Source organism: Oncorhynchus clarkii, chromosome 27 (assembly GCF_045791955.1).
Source record: "Oncorhynchus clarkii lewisi isolate Uvic-CL-2024 chromosome 27, UVic_Ocla_1.0, whole genome shotgun sequence".
Lineage (NCBI taxonomy): Eukaryota > Metazoa > Chordata > Actinopteri > Salmoniformes > Salmonidae > Oncorhynchus > Oncorhynchus clarkii.
The window spans coordinates 25,686,713-25,711,867 of NC_092173.1; positions in this window are offsets into that span (position 1 = coordinate 25,686,713).

Below are 25,155 nucleotides of genomic sequence, written 5' to 3' on the forward strand. Positions count from 1 at the left end.
TCAGCCAGAATCCCATGGAATCATCACAGCAGAGAACAGAGAAAGTGTCTCTCAGCCAATCAGAGCACAGCTGTGCTGAGGTCGGCTCTCTCAGGCCATGATGTCATGTCTGGGGTTCGTAGGATTAAAAAGGGCCAGGGCGCTACGCTGTGATTGGCTGAATGGGAATCAGCTGTCCCGTCTAGAATGGTGTCAATTTCATTAAGTCGTTACTTATCACTATTTCAGCCTATCATGGTTTAATTACACAATTTAGGGGATAAAAAAATAATTGTAGCCAGTCATAACAAACAAAGTTAGTTCATAAAAAAGTGACAACATCAATAAGAAATAAGAAATGTAAGAATACTAACATAAAGTAAATTGCTTAGTGGAATAGAATTAACATTTTGTATAGAGTGAAAGGGCCTCTAAACTTCATTGCTTGAAAGATGACCTAACGGGACACTTGGACTGGACAGTGCTTTACTTTGACTAGAAATGTAGCCACTGTGGTGCTGAGTTTCAGTAGTAACACTGAGAGCTGACCTCATGAAGGCTGGCCTCACAGTGTCGAGAAAACATCTGACCCTGCAGACACCTTTCATGCTCTGTTCCTCACCTCCGATTGACCTCTGGACTATGGAAACACACAAACATAGAAACATTCTCTCTCCCTCTCTAGTCTCCCTGTCTGCTTCCCCCATTAAGAATCCCCTTTCATATTTACAGAGGCTTACAAACAGGGCCACGCCGTTTGGCTGCTTCTCCTTGGCTACCCAGTCCGTCTGCCACTTATCTGAGGGATTACTGCAGTGGGGCCAGCTACCACAGATTAGAGACAAAGGCCAAATTAAAACAGGGGCTATCAACAAACACAGGGACAAGACGGCCGGGAGCTGATCCAATTACACTGATAACCCACAGAGCCTGGGAGCTGGAGGAGACACTCTGAGCTGGGACATATAGAGGTAAACACATACAGATGCAGAGGGAGAGACACACATACAGCTACTCCAGCCAGGCAGCCACCTTTCCAAGTACAGGTCACAGGCGACAACAAATATGCATAGACAAGAGCTCCATTGGCTTTCGTCAAATACCTCTTTTACATAAACTCAACAAAAAAAGAAACGACCCTGTCTTTCAAAGATAGTTCGTAAAAATCCAAATGACTTCACAGATCTTCATTGTAAAGGGTTTAAACACTGTTTCCAATGCTTGTTCAATTAACCATAAACAATTAACGAACATACACCTGTGGAAAGGTCGTTAAGACACTAACAGCTTACAGACGGTAGGCAATTAAGGTCACAGTTATGAAAACTTAGGACACTAAAGAGGCCTTTCTACTGACACTGAAAAACACCAAAAGAAAGATGCCCAGGGTCCCTGGGCATCATCTGCGTGAATGTGCCTTACATGCTGACCAGACCGGACACGTCGTGTGCGCGAGCGTCACAAATTAAATTTTGAAATCCATGTTATTCAATTATTTCACCCACACTGCTCGCGCGCGCCAACAACTGTCTGCGACACCAAGGGCTAAAATAGAACTCCTAGAATTCCTATTTCTGACGCAGATTGCGCTGAAAGTCCTGCCTCTCCCATCTCCTCATTGGTTTATAGAAGCAGGTACCCACGTGCCATCTCCTCATTGGTTATATCCACGTGGGTGACTGAAAGACAAACTGTTTTGCTGGTAGTTGTGGTAATACAATCACTGGGGCCAAGCTTCCTGCCATCCAGGACCTCTAAAGCAGGCGGTGTCAGAGGAAAGCCCAAAGAATTGTCGAAGACTCCAGCCACCCTAGTCATAGACTGTTCTCGCACCAACTCTTCAACAGTTAATGAAATGGCTACCCAGACTGTTTGCATTGTCCCCACCCTAACCCACATTTTTACACTGCTACTACTCTCTGTTTATTATCCATGCATACTCACTTTACCTCTACCTACATGTACATATTACTTCAATTACCTCGACTAACCGGTGCCCTTCACATTGACTCTGTACCGGAACCCCCTGTATATAGCCTCGCTACTGTTATTTTAGGGCTTGTAAGTAAGAAATTCACTGTAAGTTCTACACCTGTTGTGTTCAGCACATGACAAATACAATTGGATTTGTAATAATACCTTGTAACAACAGCTTGAGAGGGTTTTGTTGTATAGTACTGTACATTGAATATACCAAACATTAGGAACAACTTCCTAATATCCAGTGGATTTTACAAGTGACATCAATAAGGGATCATAGCTTTCACTTAGATTCACATGGTCAGTGTATGTAATGAAAAGAGCAGGTGTCCTTAATGTTTTGTACACTCAGTGTATAACACTGCTTTATTGGAAACTCTGCCTGGGAACAGTGTGAACTAGGAAGTGAGTGACAGCGACAGTGTGAGATCAGTGTGCCCTCATCGCCAGCCGGCAGCAGACAGATAACCATACTAACCTTTATCTTTCCTCTCGGCCAATCCTCCACCAGCTCATTACCGCCCGAGCCCCATTGTGTTAATTGAAGCCATGCTAACGATGCTCCTATCCTGCTCTATAAAAGCAGAAGGACTTGTCGCTCCCAATACCCTGGCTCTCCCTCCAGCTACACAGGTAATTGAATTGTGGCAGGGCTCTCGCTCTCGGTAAACTGGCTTGTTTTAATAACTTCACTAGATTATGTGTAATAAGTGTGCCTTAAATGCTCTTTTAGTCGGGCCGGGGTGGATGAGGAAGGGCAAATGTGATAATAGGAATGAGGAAAAGGGAAAAAATAATTATCCTGACTCCCTTTGGGGACAGATGTAATCACAGACTTTGGAGTATTGGCTTGTCTGTCTGTGAACGCAGTTCAACTGTGGGACATAGAGGAGACTGCAGTGCAGAGGGAGATACTGTACAGAGAAGACTGCACTGCAGGGACACTGATCACACTTTACAACTACAACAGTCTAACAACCCTAAGCTTTATCTGAATGACACTATCATCAGACTGACATTATTTCACCATACTAGAGTCACCCTACGCTATACAACCCCCCATCTGTGCCCATTTGCTGAAAATCACAACAGCTCATATGTTTATAAAATAAGGAGTTAGTGGGCCATTGAAGGGTCATTGATGTGATTGTTTTGTCTGGATGCCAGTGTTTTGAGGTCAGCCTAGAGTTCAATTGGTCAAAGGTGAGACTGAGGTCGTTTCTTATCAGTCTGGAGCCGATGGCCTGGTGTCAGTGAGAGGCAGGTGTCAGATTCAGTGGTATAGCCTGGCTTAACCATGCTAAAGGAGGGGCAAACAGGGAAGGAGAAGGGTCAAAATATTCTCCAAAAAATAAACAAGCAGGGCAGAGAATGTGCCCCTGCCGCAAATGTATAGATAGATACACAAGGCACGATGTAAGGTAGAGCTATTATTACATGAAGAAGAAAAATAGGGTAAGAAATTGTGGATAATGAGAACAAGACAATGCAATGGACTGGTGAGGAGACAAATAAAGAGAGATACAACAAGAAAGAAAAAACAGAGAGAGAGACAGAGAGAGAGAGAGAGAGAGAGAGAGAGAGAGACATACAGACCGAGACAGACAGAGAGATACATAGAGACTGATCTGCAGTCAACAGGGTTGTGTGTTTGTGACACGAGGAGCAGTACCGCCAGACAGCGATTAGCATAATACTGTGTGTTGTCAAAGGAGTGACTGCTGGCGCAGGTAGTTATCTGAGGGGACAGACACACTCTGTGTTTGTGTGTGTGTGTGTGTGTGTGTGTGTGTGTGTGTGTGTGTGTGTGTGTGCCTTTACCCGTCACCCCACTGGACAGTTGGCATCCCTTAGCCCTGTGATTAGTGTGTCAACGTCTTTACATGTTGACGGGAACACGCCACACGCATCTACATCCACATATAAATGTAAATGAGGATCCCGCCCATGCACCCGCCCTCCTATTCTTTCCTCCTACGTATTCTTCACACACCTGCGTCGTCAAGGGCGATGACAGCTCAGGGTTGATTTGACGGCAGCCCGCCTCCTTAGAGACGGCATAGAAATGAGAGCTGCTCTCTCCCTCTGACATCATCAGAACAATCATGGGATGTCCGTCCATCTGCAGATGTCAGCGGAGACAGAGCTGGAGACATATGGACAGGAAACCGTAACAAACTTTTGGCCCATTATTTTTTGTAATTCGTACTCTAATTCCTGGGCTGCATGCGGACAAGCTCTCATCAGAGAGAGCTCCCAGTGAATTGACAGCTAGTCAACTGATTCTAGAAGTGATCCCTACGTCAATCCAAATCTCGCAGGGGTGATTGATTGGGAATTGAGCTCAGAGACATTGTGGGAACACGCTCCATATTGACAAATCAGTAATGGATGTTTTGTCTGCAGTGAGCCTCTTAGTTAAAGACGGCAGGGTCCTATACAGACTAGAGAAAACAGCATTTCTACTAAATTAAATAATTTGATCTGTTTTTGCCACACAATGCATCACATAATGTCAGTGAAACTTTCTATCAAAGAGAGCCTACCCAGTGCACTAAAACTGAGGGAAAAAGAGCAACGATCAATCTGAAGGTACTGCTTTTCTGACTCTGTGACTGTGTGTGTGAAAGTCTATACTTTGGTGCTCACACTTGTATGTGCGTCCGTCTTTTCATCTGTCCCTGTTTGTGTGTGCGTGTGTGTGTATGTGTGTGTGCGTGCTTGTGCATGGGTGTGTACTCTGGAGCAATAGATGTGGGTGGAGGTGAGTCCGCCAGAGTCAGGCCTGGTCAGCAGAGAGAGTGATTATGTCTGACCCTGTGTAGAACAGGGGTCACTGTGGGTGTCAGATGGAGGTGTGAGACAGGGGCTGAACCCAGCTTGGCCCCACCTGCCACTGCATGAGACGCGCCTGTTAGCTTAGACGCGATTGCTTTTGGAATTGAAGGCACTTAGGAGGCTAACCCCTGGCTACAGTAGTACACCTGATACAAACAGACTGCTGAGGATGGCAACCTGGCGGCCGAGCATGTTCTGAGGGCTATCCGACACATATCACACTGGCTTCGGACTCCTGGTTTTGAAGTGTGTTAAAGCATGAGTTGGGAAAAAGAAGATGGAATTGATTTAATACAGTCACAAGGTCGTTTTCAATGTAGACAAAACCGATATTAAAAACTATTGAGGATGGCATCAAAAGTAGTTTACTTTACAATATGGTCCTACACAACCAGCAGACCAACAGCCCCTGTCCCTCAGAATGAGTGGAAGGAACTGTCAACCATTCATTTGCTAGTTTCTAGCTGGTATTCCTGATATTCATTATTCCATTATTCATTATTCCAGTGACATTAACACTGCTCTGACTAGAACCCCATTTTAACCTATAGGATTGTTTACACTGCATGTATAGATAAGAAAGCAGTGAAATGAAATGTATTAATTAAATGCATGTCAATTCCCTTTAATAACATTCCATGGGTTCATCATCTGAGCGGAAGAAACTCCCTCGCTCCCAATGTGCTGTCTTCCATGTTCTCTTCCTCTATCCCTCCTTTGTCTCCTCTCCCTCTCTCCCTTCTTCCCTTCTCTCTTCCTCTATCCCCCTTTGTCTCTCCTCTCTCCCTCCTCCCCTCTCCCTCCTCCCCTTTCCCTCCTCCACTCTCCCTCCTCCTCTCCCCCTCCTCCCCTCTCCCTCCTCCCCTCTCCCTCCTCCTCTCTCCCTCCTCCTCTCTCCCTCCTCCCCTCTCCCTCCTCCCATCTCCCTCCTCCCCTCTCCCTCCTCCTCTCTCCCTCCTCCTCTCTCCCTCCTCCCCTCTCCCTCCTCCCATCTCCCTCCTCCTCTCTCCCTCCTCCCCTCTCCCTCCTCCCCTCTCCCTCCTCCTCTCTCCCTCCTCCACTCTCCCTCCTCCCCTCTCCCTCCTCTCTCCCTCCTCCCCTCTCCCTCCTCCTCTCTCCCTCCTCCCCTCTCCCTCCTCCCCTCTCCCTCCTCCTCTCCCCCTCCTCCCCTCTCCCTCCTCCCCTCTCCCTCCGCCTCTCTCCCTCCTCCCCTCTCCCTCCGCCCCTCTCCCTCCCCCTCTCTCCCTCCTCCACTCTCCCTCCTCCCCTCTCCCTCCTCTCTCCCTCCTCCCCTCTCCCTCCTCCCCTCTCCCTCCTCCCCTCTCCCTCCTCCCCTCTCCCTCCATGCCTCTCCAAGCAGTGTGTCACTGTGTTACTACGGCCTCTGCAATTAAAAAACATGGGGAGGGAAGAGGGACGTGCAGGTTGTCCTCAGAGAGAAAAAAGCCAATACAATACACACATTGGATGATAGTATACATACACCTACATGCTCGCATGCACCGCAAGCGCGCGCACACACACAAACTAACAAACAAATCCCTGTTTTATCAAATATTACATCTGAATTGAATTTTTATTTTTTTATTTTTTGCATCTGAACAATGAATATATTGATGTCATACAGAAAATTCAACATTAACATCTTGATGAGAACTGAGATGAACAAACTATTACATTTTACCCTGAAGGCTACATTAGGCTACCACATAATATATACACTATTCAGTAAAAATGCATTTAATTCAAACTAGTTCAATAGTTTGTTTGAATGCATTCTAATACATCAGGTCATGTGAAAATAATTTATCAAGTTGGAAAGGGAAAATTCATGTAATCTACATGAGTTTGTGTGGGTGTGTTTATGTACAGTATGTACTGCAAATGTGTGTTTATACATGTGTGTTTGTGTGATGTGTGAGCATGCAAGTGTGAGAGTGTGTCTGTATGCCTGTGTGTGTATTGAGTCTGTATTGATATGGTGTAGACTAGAGAAGGGGCAGATGGTGTCAGCAGGCTGCGTCCTCCCCAGGACTAATCTGCCCCCAGCCTAGGAGAAGAGAGGAGAAGGCAAGCCCAGCCAGTCTAAATTCATACTCTCTCCCCATCTTTGATAGTCAAGAGGATTACACCTTGTTTTCAAATAGAGCTAGGCCAGAAAGGGGAAAGAAAGGGGGACACATCACCAAATGGAATTAGAGCCTGCATAAAGGCCTACTTCCTCCATTGTAAACTCCTTCCAGTTCATTAAGCGTAATCCTTATTAGGGTGTAAGTAACAGGGGCTTCAATGGGCCAGCCCTGGCCTAAGGGACATGTGTGCCTATTGTGGCGGCTCGGGGGTTAATCTTGCCTCTGTGGGGGGGGTCCACTCCACTGCTCCTCGGGCCTCCCCACCCCTGAGACCCTGTGACAAGCGTGGAGCTGTCCTCCTTTTGTGAATCAATTTGTCAGGGCTGTCCCCGTGCCGGACACACGGCAGCAGGGTCACTGGTAGCCATGTTAATACAGATGTAGATGCCAATAAGGCCTCTTAATCAGGACATAAGAGGGAGCGATTGACTTTTAAAGAAGACATACAGTGGACCAGTTATTTAAATCTCTTCCATCTTCCTCCCCACCCTTTCTGGGACAACTAATACACAAATACTTTGGCCCTCTTTGAATACTTTGAAATGGCAATGTTGTTTCATATCTTAAAATACTGAATTGGACATGACTTGATTGGATAGGATGGACCACTAATACAGCAGTACAGTGCTCTCAGGTGGCTCGCGGTTTATAACAGGGTTTAGCACCTGACTAGGACCTGTGTGAACCTCGTTGAAGGTACCAACAAACACACACACATGCATACACGTACACACACACAAAAAGCGAGCACACACACAGCAATTTACGACACACCTCTTTTGATGGAAAGAGCTTATACATAAAACACAAGGGCTCATAACTGTTGTAGGGAGAGAGAGAGAAGAGGAGTGATAGCAACAAACAAACAGACAGAGGTAAAACAACAGACAAACGCTCCAGTAATCAATATTCAGATCACCAACACCTGCTTTCCAACAGAGCACATGCGCAGGAGAAAAAGATTAAAGAGGACTTGGAAATTGCAATCAGAAGTCTCAATTCTCGACTTCGTTAGACAGCACAGAACACAATTAGCTGCGGACACTAAGAAATGATTTGGAGACAAACCAATCAAACCCAGAGCAGGCGACCTGGGTTACGGATGCCTTCAAATCCAAATGAATCAACACGGACAACAGGCACAATGGCCCTAGATTAGCGCCCGTGCCCATATTAACAGCCCTCGTTTAACACCATTTAAGCAGACAGAAATCCCCAAGTTTCTAAATTGGAAATTCATTCCCTCAGGTACTTCTCTCATATGAGAAAAGTTGAAATGCATTTGATCTGCCCTAATTTCAATTAATTAGCGGCAATGACTGTTGGGGGAGCCCCTTAGGGTGCGGAAAGTGGGCCGACGGGTCTGAGGAGGATCACATTGGGAAAGTATAGAAAAGTGCCATCAATAAACTGCTACAGACTCATTACTTCACTAAATGGCTCTCCCAAAGTCGCGACATTTTAACACAGGACTGGAGCCTAATTACTGGTCACAGCATCCATTACAAACCCCTCCGCCCTCCTTCCCTCCCTCTCGCCCTCCTTCTCTCCATCCCTCCATGTAAACAGTGGAATCCGTTCCTTAATAATGACTGCTCTGCTGGCTACTGTTAGATTAGAGCCCACCATCTTAGCAGTGTGTGTGTGTGTGTGTGTGTGTGTGTGTGTGTGTGTGTGTGTGTGTGTGTGTGTGTGTGTGTGTGTGTGTGTGTGTGTGAGGGGGGGGGGGGATCGTCAACACACACATTTCAGTGTGGAACAAACTTTCATTAACCACAAACTCAAATCAAATCAAATCAAATTGTATTGGTCACGTACACATGGTTAGCAGATGTTAATGTGAGTGTAGCGAAATGCTTGTGCTTCTAGTTCCGATCGTGCAGTAATATCTAACAAGTAATCTAACAATTTCACAACAACTGCGTTACACACACAAGTGTAAAGGAATTAATAAGAATATGTACATACAAACATATGGATGTGCGATGGCCGAACGGCATAGGCAAGATAGAGTAGATGGCATACAGTATATACATATGAGATGAGTAATGTAGGCTATGTAAACATTATATAAAGTGGCATTGTTTAAAGTGACTAGTGATACATTTATTACATCCCGTTTTTAATTATTACAGATTTGAGTCAGTATGTTGGCAGCAGCCACTCAATGTTAGTGATGGCTGTTTAACAGTCTGATGGCCTTGAGATAGAAGCTGTTTTTCAGTCTCTCGGTCGCAGCTTTGATGCACCTGTACTGACCTCGCCTTCTGAATGGTAGCGGGGTGAATAGGCAGTGGCTCGGGTGGTTGTTGTCCTTGATGATCTTTTTGGCTTTCCTGTGAAATCGGGTGGTGTAGGTGTCCTGGAGGGCAGGTAGTTTGCCCCCGGTGATGTGTTGTGCAGACCTCACTACCTTCTGGAGAGCCTTACGGTTGTGGACGTAGCAGTTGCCGTACCAGGCGGTGATACAGCCTGACAGGGTGTCTCGATTGTGCATCTGTAAAAGTTTGTGAGTGGTTTTGGTGACAAGCCAAATTTCTTCAGCCTCCTGAGGTTGAAGAGGCACTGTCTGTGTGGGTGAACCATTTCAGTTTGTCTGTGATGTGTATGCCGAGGATCTGAAAACTTTCCACCTTCTCCACTGCTGTCCCGTCTATGTGGATAGGGGGGTGCTCCCTCTGCTGTTTCCTGAAGTCCACAATCATCTCCTTTGTTTTGTTGACGTTGACTGAGAGGTTATTTTCCTGACACCACACTCCGAGGGCCCTCACCTCCTCCCTGTAGGGCATCTTGTCATTGTTGGTAATCAAGCCTACCACTGTAGTGTTGCCTGCAAACTTGATGATTGAGTTAGGGGTGCATGGCCACACAGTCATGGGTGAACAGGGAGTACAAGAGAAGGCTGAGAACGCACCCTTGTGGGGCCCCAGTGTTGATGATCAGCGGTTTGGAGATGTTGTTACCTACCCTCACCACCTGGGGGCGGCCCGTCAGAAAGTCCAGGACCCAGTTGCACAGGGCTGGATCGAGACCCAGGGTCTCAAGCTTAATGATGAGTTTGGAGGGTACTATGGTGTTAAATGCTGAGCTGTAATCGATGAACAGCATTCTTACATAGGTATTCCTCTTGTCCAGATGGGTTAGGGCAGTGTGCAGTGTGATTGCGATTGCTATTGCGTCGTCTGTGGACCTATTGGGGTGGTAAGCAAATTGGAGTGGGTCTAGGGTGTCAGGTAGAGTGGAGGAGATATTGTCCTTGACTAGTCTCTCAAAGAACTTCATGATGACGGAAGTGAGTGCTACGGGGCGATAGTCATTTAGCTCAGTTACCTTTGCTTTCTTGGGAACAGGAACGATGGTGGCCCTCTTGAAGCATGTGGGAACAGCAGACTGGGATAGGGATTGGCTGCGGTGAAGGAGAGCCCGCAGGTTATGGTAGCGTGCCGTGTCAGCGGCACTGTATTGTCCTCAAAGCGGGCAAAGAAGTTGTTTAGTTTGTCTGGAAGCAAGAAGTCGGTGCCCGCGACGGGGCTGGATTTCTTTTTGTAATCTGTGATTGACTGTAGATCCTGCCACATACGTCTCGTGTCTGAGCTGTTGAATTGCAACTCTACTTTGTCTCTATACTGACGCTTAGCTTGTTTGATTGCCTTGCGGAGGGAATAGCTGCACTGTTTGTTTTTGGTCATGTTTCCTGCCACCTTCCCATGATTAAAAGTAGTAGTTCGCGCTTTCGGTTTTGCGTGAATGCTGCCATCTATCCACGGTTTCTGGTTGGGGAAGGTTTTCATAGTCACCGTGGGTACAACATCACCGATGCACTTGCTAATAAGCTCGCTCACCAAATCAGCGTATACACCAATGTTGTTGTCTGAAGCTATCCGGAACATATCCCAGTCCACGTGATCGAAGCAATCTTGAAGCGTGGAATCAGATTGGTCGGACCAGCGTTGAACAGACCTGAGCACGGGCATTTCCTGTTTTGGTTTCTGTCTATAGGCTGGGAGCCACAAAATGGAGTTGTGGTCAGATTTGCCAAAAGGAGGGCGAGGGAGGGCTTTGTATGCGTCGTGGAAGTTAGAGTAACAATGATCCAGAATTTTGCCAGCCCGGGTCGCGCATTCGATATGCTGATAAAATTTAGGGTGCCTTGTTTTCAGATTAGCCTTGTTAAAATCCCCAGCAACAATAAATGATGCCTCAGGATATGTGGTTTCCAGATTACATCGAGTCCAATGAAGTTCTTTCAGGGCCGTCGAGGTGTCTGCTTGGGGGGGGATAAAAATGGCTGTGATTATAATCAAAGAGAATTCTCTTGGTAGATAATGTGGTCGGCATTTGATTGTAAGGTATTCTAGGTCACGTCAACAAAAGGACTTGAGTTCCTGAATGTTGTTATGATCACACCATTACTCGTTAATCATAAGGCATTCACCCCACCCTTCTTCTTACCAGAGAGATGTTTGTTTCTGTCGGCGCGATGCGTAAAGAAACCGGGTGGCTGTACCGAGTCTGATAAGGTATCCCGAGTGAGCCATGTTTCCATGAAACAGAGAATGTTACAATCTCTGATGTCTCTCTGGAAGGCCAGCCTTGCTCGAATTTTGTCTACCTTGTTGTCATGACACTGGACATTGGCGAGTAGTATACTCGGGAGAGGTGAGCGATGTGCCAATCTACGGAGCCTGACCAGAAGACCGCTCCATCTACGGCGGCGCCATATTGTTTTGGGTCGCCTACTGGGATTGGTAAATTGACTTTGCTCTTATATCCAATAGTTCTTCCTGGCTGTATGTAATGAGACTTAAGATTTCCTGGGGTAACAGTGTAAGAAATAATACAAAACAAAAAACTGCATCGTTTCCTAAGAACACGAAGCGAGGCGACCATCTCTGTCGGCACCATCCACTTGCCATGAATTAAAGATTGGGGAACTTTGTCAGTGCAATAATAGTGTATTGATAGGAAAATCCTAAATTAGAGCAGAAATAGAGCAAGCGGTTCAAAGAGATCCTACCAGAATCTCTGGTTCAGTCTCTGGATGCAAGTCCAAATCCAAGGATATATAATCCAAAGTAAAGAATACATTTAAAACAGACAAAAGGTAATCTCAACTCAATCCCAGGTATAAATCAACTCAATCCCTGGGGCGGCAGGTAGCCTAGTGGTTAGAGCGTTGGGCCAGTAAAAAAAGGTTGCTGGATTGAATCCCCGAGCTGACAAGGTACAAATCTGCCATTCTGCCCCTGAACAAGGCAGTTAACCCACTGTTCCCCAGTAGGCCGTCATTGTAAATAATAATTTGTTCTCAACTAGTTAAATAAAGGTTAAATTAAAGTGTTAGCCTCTCTACACTGGCTTCCTGTCAAAGCAAGGGCTGATTTCAAGGTTTTACTGCTAACCTACAAAGCATTACATGGGCTTGCTCCTACCTATCTCTCTGATTTGGTCCTGCCGTACATACCTACACGTACGCTACGGTCACAAGACGCAGGCCTCCTAATTGTCCCTAGAATTTTTAAGCAAACAGCTGGAGGCAGGGCTTTCTCCTATAGAGCTCCATTTTTATGGAACGGTCTGCCTACCCATGTCAGAGACGCAAACTCGGTCTCAACCTTTAAGTCTCTACTGAAGACTCATCTCTTCAGTGGGTCATATGATTGAGTGTAGTCTGGCCCAGGAGTGGGAGGGTGAACGGAAAGGCTCTGGAGCAACGAACCGCCCTTGCTGTCTCTGCCTGGCCGGTTCCCCTCTTTCCACTGGGATTCTCTGCCTCTAACCCTATTACAGGGGCTGAGTCACTGGCTTTACTGGGGCTCTCTCATGCCGTCCCTGGAGTGGGTGCGTCACCTGAGTGGGTTGAGTCACTGATGTGGTCATCCTGTCTGGGTTGGCGCCCCCCCCCCCCCCCCCCTTGGGTTGTGCCGCCGTGGCGGAGGTCTTTGTGGGCTATACTCAGCCTTGTCTCAGGATGGTAAGTTGGTGGTTGAAGATATCCCTCTAGTGGTGTGGGGGCTGTGCTTTGGCAAAGTGGGTGGGGTTATATCCTTCCTGTTTGGCCCTGTCCGGGGGTGTCCTCGGAGTGGGCCACAGTGTCTCCTGACCCCTCCTGTCTCAGCCTCCAGTATTTATGCTGAAGTAGTTTATGTGTCGGGGGGCTAGGGTCAGTTTGTTATATCTGGAGTACTTCTCCTGTCCTATTCGGTGTCCTGTGTGAATCTAAGTGTGCGTTCTCTAATTCTCTCCTTCTCTCTTTCTCTCTCTCGGAGGACCTGAGCCCTAGGACCATGGCCCAGGACTACCTGACATGATGACTCCTTGCTGTCCCCAGTCCACCTGGCTGTGCTGCTGCTCCAGTTTCAACTGACCTGAGCCCTAGGACCATGCCCCAGGAATACCTGACATGATGACTCCTTGCTGTCCCCAGTCCACCTGACTGTGCTGCTGCTCCAGTTTCAACTATTCTGCCTTATTATTATTCGACCATGCTGGTCATTTATGAACATTTGAACATCTTGACCATGTTTTGTTATAATCTCCACCCGGCACAGCCAGAAGAGGACTGGCCACCCCACATAGCCTGGTTCCTCTCTAGGTTTCTTCCTAGGTTTTGGCCTTTCTAGGGAGTTTTTCCTAGCCACCGTGCTTCTACACCTGCATTGCTTGCTGTTTGGGGTTTTAGGCTGGGTTTCTGTACAGCACTTTGAGATATCAGCTGATGTACGAAGGGCTATATAAATAAATTTGATTTGATTTGATTTGATTTGATTTAAAAAATAATAAAGTTAACATTCCAACAGAAATTCTAAAGGTTCAATGGAAATAGATGGCTCTGAACTATGGAATGTCTATTTCCAACCAAACAGAGTGGAAAGATGCCTGAAATACCTCTTTATATCGAACAATGCTGGCTCTCAACCAATGCTAGCTCAGCTCTCAAACAATGCTATCTAGGCTCTCAAACAATACTAGCTAGGCTCTCAAACAATGCTAGCTAGGCCCTCACAAAACAATGGGCCTGCAGTTTATTCAAGATGGCGCCTGCAGTTTATTCAAGATGGCACCTGTGGGTTGGACACACCTCCAACCACAAGTTTACTGCCTAATCGGCAAGTATCATCACAATACAGTGTGTTTACATAGTCGTGGCCGGGTGAACACATTATTTTCATAATTTCATTTCGATTAGGAGCACTGTTTCATTTAATTTTCACTTTATGTTTTCATGGTAATGCATGTTACAAGTGCGTCCTCTGAGGATATGACAAAAGTGGTACAAACAGACGTCAGGTGTCATGATGGAGATGAGCAACACCATTGGCTGTCAGTGTTCAGTGTTCACTAGAGAAAATATCATGAAGTCAGCAGGTGGCTAATGAGAGACGAGAAATTGTGTGTCCTGTCCTGTCCTGTCCTCTGCCAATTAAGCCCCATTCAGTGGGAACCAGTCAGAGGAGAGGAGAGGACAGGAGAGGTATGTGAATAGGCAGCTGGCTTGGGAGTGGCTGTACAAAAGGCAACAGGAGTGAGAGGCTACTGGAGCTGGGGCTTTTCTATTCTCAACAGCCCCACTGAAAGGCATGGAGGACAGATAGACATAGGGAAAGGAGAGAGAGACAGGGCTCAGATTTTAAAAAAGAAGTATCTAATCATGGCAGATGATGTGCTTCTAATGGGGGAGCCACCCTGAGTGGGTTGTGCACTGCTACTCTGAGACTCATCGTGGAGGAGGAATAAAAACAGTCAATAAAGCCCATGTCTGTGGTCCAGGCAGGGGGAGAGGGGATATGGACACAGTCTGGGCCCAGGCTTTACAGATGAATCCATGTGTTCCCGCTCCCACAGCCATGAATAAGAGAAGTAGCGCCAAAGAGAGTACCATGGGGAGTGTGTAAGTGTGAGTGCACAACACAAACATAAGGCAGGCAAAGATTTCTGTTCGGGGGTTTTGTTCTGTAGGCCTCACTTGAGGTAAAAGCATGAGAAGGGTGCTAGACTTGCATGGAGTTTTGGGTGATTAGAAGAAATATTAGCCTAATGACACCCAAGAGCACTTAGAACACACACGTCTTGTCACTCATCCCTCTAATGTCAGACCTGGTGAAGTAAGCTGTGTGTGTGTGTGTGTGTGTGTGTGTGTGTGTGTGTGTGTGTGTGTGTGTGTGTGTGTGTGTGTGTGTGTGTGTGTGTGTGTGTGTGTGTGTGTGTGTGTGTGTGTGTGTGTGTGTGTGTGTGTGTGTGTGTGTGTGTGTGTGTGTGTGTGTGTGTTGGGGCTAGGGAGCAGGCAGGACTGTACCTCCCGGGGTTTCCATTATCCCTGTAACCATTCTCTAAAATGGAGGTCATATCAGGCGCCATTTCCACAACCCACCTCTCCAGTTCCAAATGCACAATTTTCCCACAAATGACACACGCATGATGCGTTAGCAACCCTGCTGAAATGCAGCGATCATCTTCCACAGTGGTTAAAACAGCAGCAAACAGACAAACAGACAATCAAAAACATAGACACCGCTTTAAAAATGTAGTTTAGTCTCCTGAGAAATAGCAAGTTGAGCAATTCTATTTTCCATTGCTTTGAATTTCCCTCAATGCATGACTGCTCAGTTGAGAAGCAGTGTAGAAGTCATTTTAAAGATGTTTACATTGATGTTCCTGAAGGAAAGAAAGGGCTTTAAATGTAATTGTATTTCTCTGCTCGTTGATGTTCATGGATTTCTCAGTGGTTCATATATTGCCTTTTAAGTGCAGTATCACTCTCACGCCTTACCTTACGACTTTAAAAAAATGCGACATAATGACACTACAGTTGAAATAAGATTTATTTTTACCACAAATGACTCAAGAACACTTACATATAAACACTGACATATCTCTTTGTGAGCTCAATATACTTTGTTAGTTTATGTTAGTTCTAGACAAGTTACACAAGTTACGTCAGATTCTCAGGTCAGTGACTCAAAACCCTTATCTGAGCAGGTATGCCCCATTGAGATATAAAATATCTTAGACCAAAGACACTAGATAGTATAAACAATACACATACAGTATAAAAGTAAATCACCAGAATCATGAAAATGAATCCAACTGATAGTTTTACAGCCCAACTCCACTCAATATTCTTCAACTCAATTTGGACTAGATGTTCTGTGATTCGACAACAAGACTAATAAATCATATTGATAAATGAAACATTTCAAGCAAGTTAATAGTCTGCCTCTCCAAAATGTAAATGAAAAGATTCCTACGCTGTTTCCTGTCGTTGGATGCCATCAGACATCTGTAGGCCTCAGCTGTTCCATATCTGGCCAGGCCCAACCCAACATGGGAAATTCCTGCCTGTATGCAGACAAGAGGCAACAGCTGTTTATTACTATTATTGTGTGTGTGTGTGTGTGTGTGTGTGTGTGTGTGTGTGTGTGTGTGTGTGTGTGTGTGTGTGTGTGTGTGTGTGTGTGTGTGTGTGTGTGTGTGTGTGTGTGTGTGTGTGTGTCTGCATATATGCGTGCGTGTGTGTTTATGTGTGCATGCATGCAGCCCTTAGACGACCATAGTGTCAAACGCACCAGCAGCATCCCCGCTGAAGGCTTCTCCTTCTCGCCATCTGGATAATGGATCATTCACCATCGTAAAAAAATAGGGGAAATGTGTCATAATGGACCACTTCCTGAAAGCGGGATGCCGTGTGCCTTCATCTGTTTACCCTTCCCTTCTTCTTTCACATTATTTGTGGGTGTGGCAGGAACCTGTCAAGTTGATTATGAAAGAGGCATTATAGGTGGGGATTATGCATCATTGTGCAACTGGAGATGATCAATGGGCCCAGGTTTTTAGCTGAATGCTGATAAGAGCTCCACAACTGGTACACAGGTGGTTCTACAAACTCAAAGACAATATCTGTTAGATACTCACTGACACACACTGTCACATTGAAACACCGACATGGTAATATACTGACACATATTCACTCCAATGCAGATATTCACATACACTAAAATACACTCACAGACACACACACACACTCTTTCATGGACACACACACACACACGTCTGTTTTACTATCCTTGTGGGACCCAAACAATTGACTCCAATTCAAAATCCTAATTTCCTTAAACCCTAACCCTAATTCTTACCATAAAATTCCTAAAATAGCAATTTTCCTTGTGGGGACTGGATAAATGTCCCCACTTGTCCAGATGTTCCTTGTTTTACTATCTTGGTGAGGACTTCTCGGTCCCCACAAACCAAAAATACACACAAGCATACACTGAAGCACCCTGCTGTCCTGACTGAGTGTTTTCCTTGGTATAACTGTGTATAACTGTGTTAGAACAAAGACAAAGATATAGAGGGAAGACAGAGAAATCAGTTCAGACTTTACCTCAACAACACAGCAGCAGCAGAACTGACAGTAGCCTCTCTCTGGCCCTCCAGAAACAATTACATTCTCTCCCGTCATTTAGCCAGCACCATTGTCTTCTAGCTAATGGGACTGTGCATCTCTTTTCCCCTCCCTCTCCTTCCCTCCCTCACTCCTTCCCGCTCTCGCTGTCTTTCACTCTCTGATGGCTTTCTCAACCTCTCACTGTGCATTATGTAGATAACCCAGGGACGATATATATCCCAAGCGGGTCAAACCCAGGTCGCAGTCACACACTGTGACAGAGGTAGCCAATCCCCGTAAATCAGAGCTAGAAGAGTGGCAACGGGAGGGAGGGTGTCATCTAGGGTGGGTGGGTTGGGGCGTGGGTGGGTGTGGGAAAAGGGCCCCATGGGGTGTCCATGGCGTGCCTGTAAGACAATCGCGTAGACCAGGGGGAGGCAGGGACGTGCCTGGGGGAGCGAGGCAGCCTAGGGGGACGGCGTTGATTCGATGATTATTCCCACAGTAGAGTGAAATGTTGATAGTGTTAACAAAAAGGGAAAACTGTAGAAAGTTGAGTGAAGTTCAATCTCGTGCTCATATTTCTTCTGCGCGGCAGTCCGAGCACACACACACATACAAGCACACACGCACTATATCACTCAGGCACATCTCTAATGCTACTGACTAATGAGTGACTGATGTTCTTTAATTCAGCAGATCAATACTAAGGCTCCACAGTGCTGTGACAATATTCGGAGCAGACGCAGAGAGTGGATGTGACAGGTGTGCACAGCCTATTTACTCACCAGGAGGTGTGTGTGTGTGTGTGTCAAAGGTCTCTAAGCATCACTATGCTAAAATAAATAAATCCACCTGTTAAAATGTAGAGGGATGCGGTGTACTTTGCTGCCCCTTGTGGTGTTAGAACATTTTACACCTGGCTATTGGATAAGGGTATTTTGAGAAGGGGAACACTGACATTTCTCATAGCAGGTGCAAAAGCAGAGCGAGGCTGCTTTGCTAATGGACAAGTGCCTGTGTATTCGTAAGCAAAATATATCCAGACAATGAGACTGGGTTCCTTAGTAGTGGGGGTTGGGGGTATGTGGCTGAATATTGACAGCAGCCTAGGGCATGCATGAGGAAGGGGTGATTGGAGGAAGTTAGGGGGAATGAGGAGGTGAGAGAAGGAAGTTTTGAAAGAGATGGAGCAGTGTGTTTGTGTGCTTCGTCTATGATACACTTTGAAACAGCTCCCATTTTCACACTAAGACACACTCTCTAGGCTAAAATATGTGGAGGCGGGGGGGATTAGGGGGACTGTCACGTTCTGACCTCTATTTCCGTTGTTTTGTATTTATTTAGTATGGTCAGGGCGTGAGTTGGGTGGGCAGTCTATGTTTGTTTTTCTATGTTTTGGGGCATTTCTATGTTTTCGGCCTAGTATGGTTCTCAATCAGAGGCAGGTGTCATTAGTTGTCTCTGATTGAGAATCATACTTAGGTAGCCTGGGTTTCACTGTGTGTTTGTGGGTGATTGTTCCTGTCACTGTGTTTGTTGTCACAGGATAGGCTGTATAGGTTTTCACGTTCCGTTTGTTGTTTTTGTAGATTTGAGTTATTTCATGTATCGTTCAGTTTTCCATTAAAGAACATGAGTAACCACCACGCTGCTTTTTGGTCCGCTTCTCCTCCTACAGACGAACGTCGTTACAGAATCACCCACCACAACAGGACCAAGCGGCGTGGTAACGGGCAACAGCAAGAGCAGCAGCAGGAGAAGGAACAGAGGCAGCAGCAGCAGGAACAGCAACAGCGAGATCAGGATTTTGGGACATGGGAGCAGAATCTGGACTACACAACTTTGGAGGAGATAGACAGGTGGGCGGTCGACCCAGGGAGAGTGCCGGAGCCCGCCTGGGATTCGATGGAACAGTGCGCGGAAGGTTACAGGAGAATGAGGTTGGCGAAGCAAGCACGGCGGCGCGGACGGAAGCCCGAGAGTCAGCCCCCAAAAATTTCTTGGGCGGGGGCACAGGGGGAGTGTGGCAGAGTCAGGAGTCAGACCTGAGCCAACTCCCCCCGTTTATCGTAAGGAGCCAAGGAGGAGCTCAGAACCAGAGCTGGTGTTGGAGGTGAGCGAAGCAGAGACTGTGAAGGAGTTAATGGGGAAATTGGAGGAGAGAGATATGAGGGAATTGCTGGTTTGGTGCATGAGGCACGACATTCGCCCGACGGAGCGTGTCAGGGATTTAATGGCACCGGGGTCAGCTCTCCATACTCATCCTGAGGTGCGTGCGAGGGGTCTGGTGAAGACTGTGCCAGCCTCACGCACCAGGCCTCCTGTGCATCTCCCTAGCCTTGCACGTCCTGTGCCATCTCAGCACTACAGTGCTCCTAGCAGTGCTAACTGTGGCGGGCGTGGTGCTGGTCAGGCACCGTGTTATGCAGTTGTTCGCACGGTGTCCCCAGTACGCGTGCTTAGCCCGGTGCGCTACATCCCAGCTCCCCACATCTGCCGGGCTAGGGTGAAGATCCAGCCAGGGCGGTTGGTGCCAGCCCTGCTCTCAAGATCTCCAGTACGCCTTCACGGTCCGGTCTATCCGTCACCACCTCCACGCAACAGCCCTCCGGTGGCAGCCCCCCGTACCAGGCTGTCTCTCCGGCCCATCCTTACAGGGGCTCCCTCCTCTCCAGCGCTGCCGGAGCCTCCCGCCTGTCCGGCGCCGCTGCCGGAGCCTCCCGCCTGTCCGGCGCCGCTGCCGGAGCCTCCCGCCTGTCCGGCGCCGCTGCCGGAGCCTCCCGCCTGTCCGGCGCCTCTGCCGGAGTCTCCCGCCTGTTCGGCGCTACGAGAGCTACTCAGTCCAGCGTTGCCGGAGCTTCCCGTCTGCCCAGCGCCATCTGAGCTTCCCGTCTGCCCAGCGCCATCTGAGCCTCCCGTCTGCCCAGCGCCGCCAGCGCCGCCCGTCTGCCCAGCGCCGCCAGCACCGCCCGTCTGCCCAGCGCCGCCTGAGCCGCCCGTCTGCCCAGCGCCGCCAGTGCCGCCAGTCAGCCAGGTGCCGCCAGTCAGCCAGGGGCCGCCAGTGCCGCCAGTCAGCCAGGGGCCGCCAGGGCCGCCAGTGCCGCCAGTCAGCCAGGGGCCGCCAGTAAGCCAGGGGCCGCCAGTGCCGCCAGTCAGCCAGGGGCCGCCCGAGCAGCTGCCCCTCTGTCCCGAGCAGCTGCCGCCCCTCTGTCCCGAGCAGCTGCCGCCCCTCTGTCCCGAGCAGCTGCCGCCCCTTTGTCCCGAGCTGCTATCGTCCCTCTGTCCCGAGCTGCTATCGTCCCTCTGTCCCGAGCAGTTGTCCCTCTGTCCCGAGCAGCTGCTTCACCTCTGTCTCGAGCTGCCCCTCTGTCCCAAGCAGCCCCTCTGTCCAGTGGGGTCATTGAGAGGGGTGGTCATGGTGAGTAAGCCACGGAGGCGGACAATAAGGTGGACTAAGACAATGGTGAAGTGGGGTCCGCGTCCCGCGCCAGAGCCGCCACCGCGGACAGACGCCCACCCAGACCCTCCCCTATAGGTCAAGGTTTTGCGGCCGGAGTCCGCACCTTTGGGGGGGGGGGTACTGTCACGTTCTGACCTCTATTTCCGTTGTTTTGTATTTATTTAGTATGGTCAGGGCGTGAGTTGGGTGGGCAGTCTATGTTTGTTTTTCTATGTTTTGGGGCATTTCTATGTTTTCGGCCTAGTATGGTTCTCAATCAGAGGCAGGTGTCATTAGTTGTCTCTGATTGAGAATCATACTTAGGTAGCCTGGGTTTCACTGTGTGTTTGTGGGTGATTGTTCCTGTCACTGTGTTTGTTGTCACAGGATAGGCTGTATAGGTTTTCACGTTCCGTTTGTTGTTTTTGTAGATTTGAGTTATTTCATGTATCGTTCAGTTTTCCATTAAAGAACATGAGTAACCACCACGCTGCTTTTTGGTCCGCTTCTCCTCCTACAGACGAACGTCGTTACAGGGACGCCATGTGCGACTGACGTGTTTTCCGTTTGCTCCCGTGGTATTCTTAAGGTTTATGTGAATTTTGCAGCAGAACCGTATTTATTTTCAAATATTAGTTTGGTGATCCCTTTCCGTAAAAACCAAGACTACTTTGCTTTCGAATGTCAGCATGTTGACAAAACATAAGGCCAAAAGCATGACTTTCAGAAAACTCGGCCTACAAGACCCACTCTCATCACCGACCTCTCCTGAGTCTGAGGACCCGGGGACTCACACTTTACACGGGGGTGCGGCTTGGCCTGGCGGCGCTGAAATTAACATTCTAGAGGCCATCAAACTACTACGCTCTGAGATAGTTTAAATGAAAACGGAGGTGGTTGCTACGATTGAGGCCCGAGTACAGGAGGTTTCTGATACTTTAAAAGCAGATCTAACCATCCTGCGGAACGAGACGGTGCCAGCAATCACATCACTCAAAACAACAACAGTGTCGCACACTACAACGATTGCAGCACTGGAGACCTCTGCTACCAATGTCTCTGACTTAACTACATCCCTGAAGGCTGACGTGAAACGCCTGCCTGCGGATTTCAAAAAGGTGAAGGAGAGCTGTGTGAGTTTACAGGGATTCTCGCGCCGCAATAACCTGAGACTTGTATCTGTCCCAGAGTCAGAGGAAATGCCTCGCACCACGGATTTCATTTCTGGGCTGCTGAAGGATGTTCTTGCCTTAGATGAAAAGCCCCTGATTGATCGTGCCCACTGGTCGCTGCGCCCAAAGCCCCGGGATGGTGAGAGGCCCCGTGACATAATTCTTCGAGTGCACTTTTACCATGAGAAGATGGAGATTCTCCAACGAGCCCGCAATACCACTCTGAGCTTTCAAGGACAGATCTTCTCCATCTACCAGGACTACTCCCCCACTGTTTCCAGGCAGCGCTCAGCTTTCGGACAGGCCAAATTACTATTTCAGGACCATCCAGGTGTGAAGTATGGACAGCGATTACCGGCCCGTTTATGGCTATCTCATGATGGCAAAGACTACACATTTGAGTCTCCGGATGAGGCTATGGCTCACATTCAACATCACATCAAGAAGTCTTGAACTTACTCACAGTTCAGCAACTGTTGCTTGCGAACTGTGGATAGCAAGTAGCCCACCTGTGGTACAATTATGTTTAGTTATAACATGCTAGTCTTGTATAGTTGGGGAGTTGGGGAACCCATTCAGGCTTCTTGGATGTGATCTAATGTTTTGATCATCTAGTGTGCTTGCCTTACAAGCAATCAGTCATTTTAACTTCATTGTTTTACTTAACTCCTGTGTTTCTCGTTCACCTATTCAGTGACTCAAAATATTTTTGGTTATTTGTTTACTGCATCCATTTGCATTGACCCAGTAAACAGTAAATGTTTCCTGACGCTACACGCTTTTGGGGGTCTTCACTTCAATTTTAAAAGTTTTGAGCATCATTTATGCCCAGCAAACGTTCAACGTTGCGCACACGTAGTTTTTTGGTCTTGGTTGTAAGTTGTCTCAGCGTCAACTAGACAATTATTATATATATTTTTTGGGGATTGTCTTTCTACGATTTCCTTACTTCAAATTAGGTTTTTGGCTGAGAGCCTTTATGCATTTTATTTATGTTCTCTCTCAATGCCTGTTATAAGACTGTGAATATAATTATATACATCTACAAGTGGTGATTTTGTCATTTCGTTTGCACAAGGGATTCACTTTTATTTATTTTTATTACATTTTTTTTAAGTCTCTCTTTTTGCTGTCTCAAGTAGACACCTGTAAATGCAAATGCGCTACGCTAAATGCTAAATGTACTCGTTAAAACTCAAACCTTAATCAAAATTCACATGCAGGGTATTGAATTAAAGCTACACTCGTTGTGAACCTAGCCAACAAGTCAGATTTTTAAAATGCTTTTCGGCGAAAGCATGAGAAGCTATTATCTGATAGCATGCAACACCTCAAAATGCCTGAATGCGATGTAAACAAAGATATAGCTTAGCCGGCGCTACACAAAACGCAGAAATAAAATATAAAACATTCATTACCTTTGACGAGCTTCTTTCTTGGCACTCCTATATGCCCCATAAACATCACTATTGGGTCTTTTTTTAGTTTAAATCGGTCCATATATACCCAAAATAGCTTTCTATGGAAGCTGTGTCATTCAGAAAAAAACATTGTTTTTAAACGCTGCGTCATTTTTTAAATTTAAAAAAGTCGACGATAAACTTTCACAAAACACTTCGAAATACTTTTGTAATCCAACTTTAGGTATTAGTAAACGTTTATAATCTATCAAAATGATTACAGGGCGATGTATATTCAATAGCTCCTCGTTTTCAAATCAATGGCTGCCAATGTGCACATTCAAAACATCCTGGTGGAGACCGGAAGAAATGGAATCCAGTAAGTTGGATTTACAAAGAAAAAAGTCCCTTGAAAATGACGACAATGGCGACATCGTGTGGAATCTGTAGGAATTGCATGCAGGTCGATAATTAATTTTGTGCCCTTTTAACAACCCATGAAAGTGACGCATGGAAATAATTTTTAGCTTTCAGAGAGCAGTTTTTCTTGCGCTTTTCAATGAAACACACAATCTGTTATAGTCACAGCCGTGATTTAACCAGTTTTAGAAACTTCAGAGTGTTTTCTATCTACACATACTAATCATATGCATATACTATATTCCTGGCATGAGTAGCAGGACGCTGAAAAGTTGCGCGATTTTTAACAGAATGTTCGAAAAAGGAAGGGGTAGACTTAAGAGGTTTTAATCGACTAGCAAAACCCGACTTTAAAGAGCGGGACTGTGGGTTTAGGTTTAAGATCGTACTCTCACAGACATACTGTGCGAAGAGAACATGTTCTATTTAGGCTTATACCTCGTTTGGGGAGGTACTGTCTGGGATGGGGGGGATGTGGGGAGGGGGTGGGGGTGGAAAGGTTGAATTGTTCAGTTCTAATGTTGTCATTCTGTCTTTTTAGTTTTTTTCTGTACTTTTTCCAAACATCTACCACCGTACATTATTACTCTGAGACAAGTTATTCTGGGGGTTTTTGGGCGCTCATTGCGTTTCCATTCATGCTATAATGACAGGGTTGTATAACGGGAATGCCCAGGGGGGGCCGAAATAATGTGATCAAGTACATTTCGTGGAACATCAAAGGGGTTAACTACCCGGTGAAGCGTAAGAGGGTGTTGACACACTTAATGGGTTTGAATGCAAATGTTGCATTTCTACAAGAGACTCACTTGAGGACTGGTGAGACTTTTAGGATGCGTAGGGACTGGGTTGGTCAAGTGTTCCACTCTAACTTTCATAGTAAAATCAAGAGGTGCTGCCATTTTGGTTGATAAAGCTACTCCCTTTGTAGCTTCTGAGGTTATTGCTGATCCTAAGGGACGATACGTCATAGTAACCGGTGAACTGTTTTCTACCCCTCTTGTTTTGGCTAGTGTTTCTGCTCCCAATTGGGATGACACAAGTTTAATTTCTTCCTTTTTATCTGCTATACCCAATTTAAATTCTCATTTGTTGATTTTAGGGGGGGATTTCAACTGTAAAATGTCCCCAGGTCTTGACAAGAACTACAGGCCCATCTGAATGTGCCCTACTTATTCAATCCTTTCTTCTGAAATATGCTATGTTTGAGGCCTGGCGTTTCCTACATCCTACAGATAGACAGTATTACTTTTATTCTCATGTTCATCAAACATACTCCCGGATTGATTACTTATTTTTGGACAAAAAACTTCTACCTAACCTTCGGCGGTGTACTTACGAGAGTATTGTTATACAGCGACCTCCTATGTGTTATGAATGGCGTCTTAACCCCATTTTACTCTCAGAT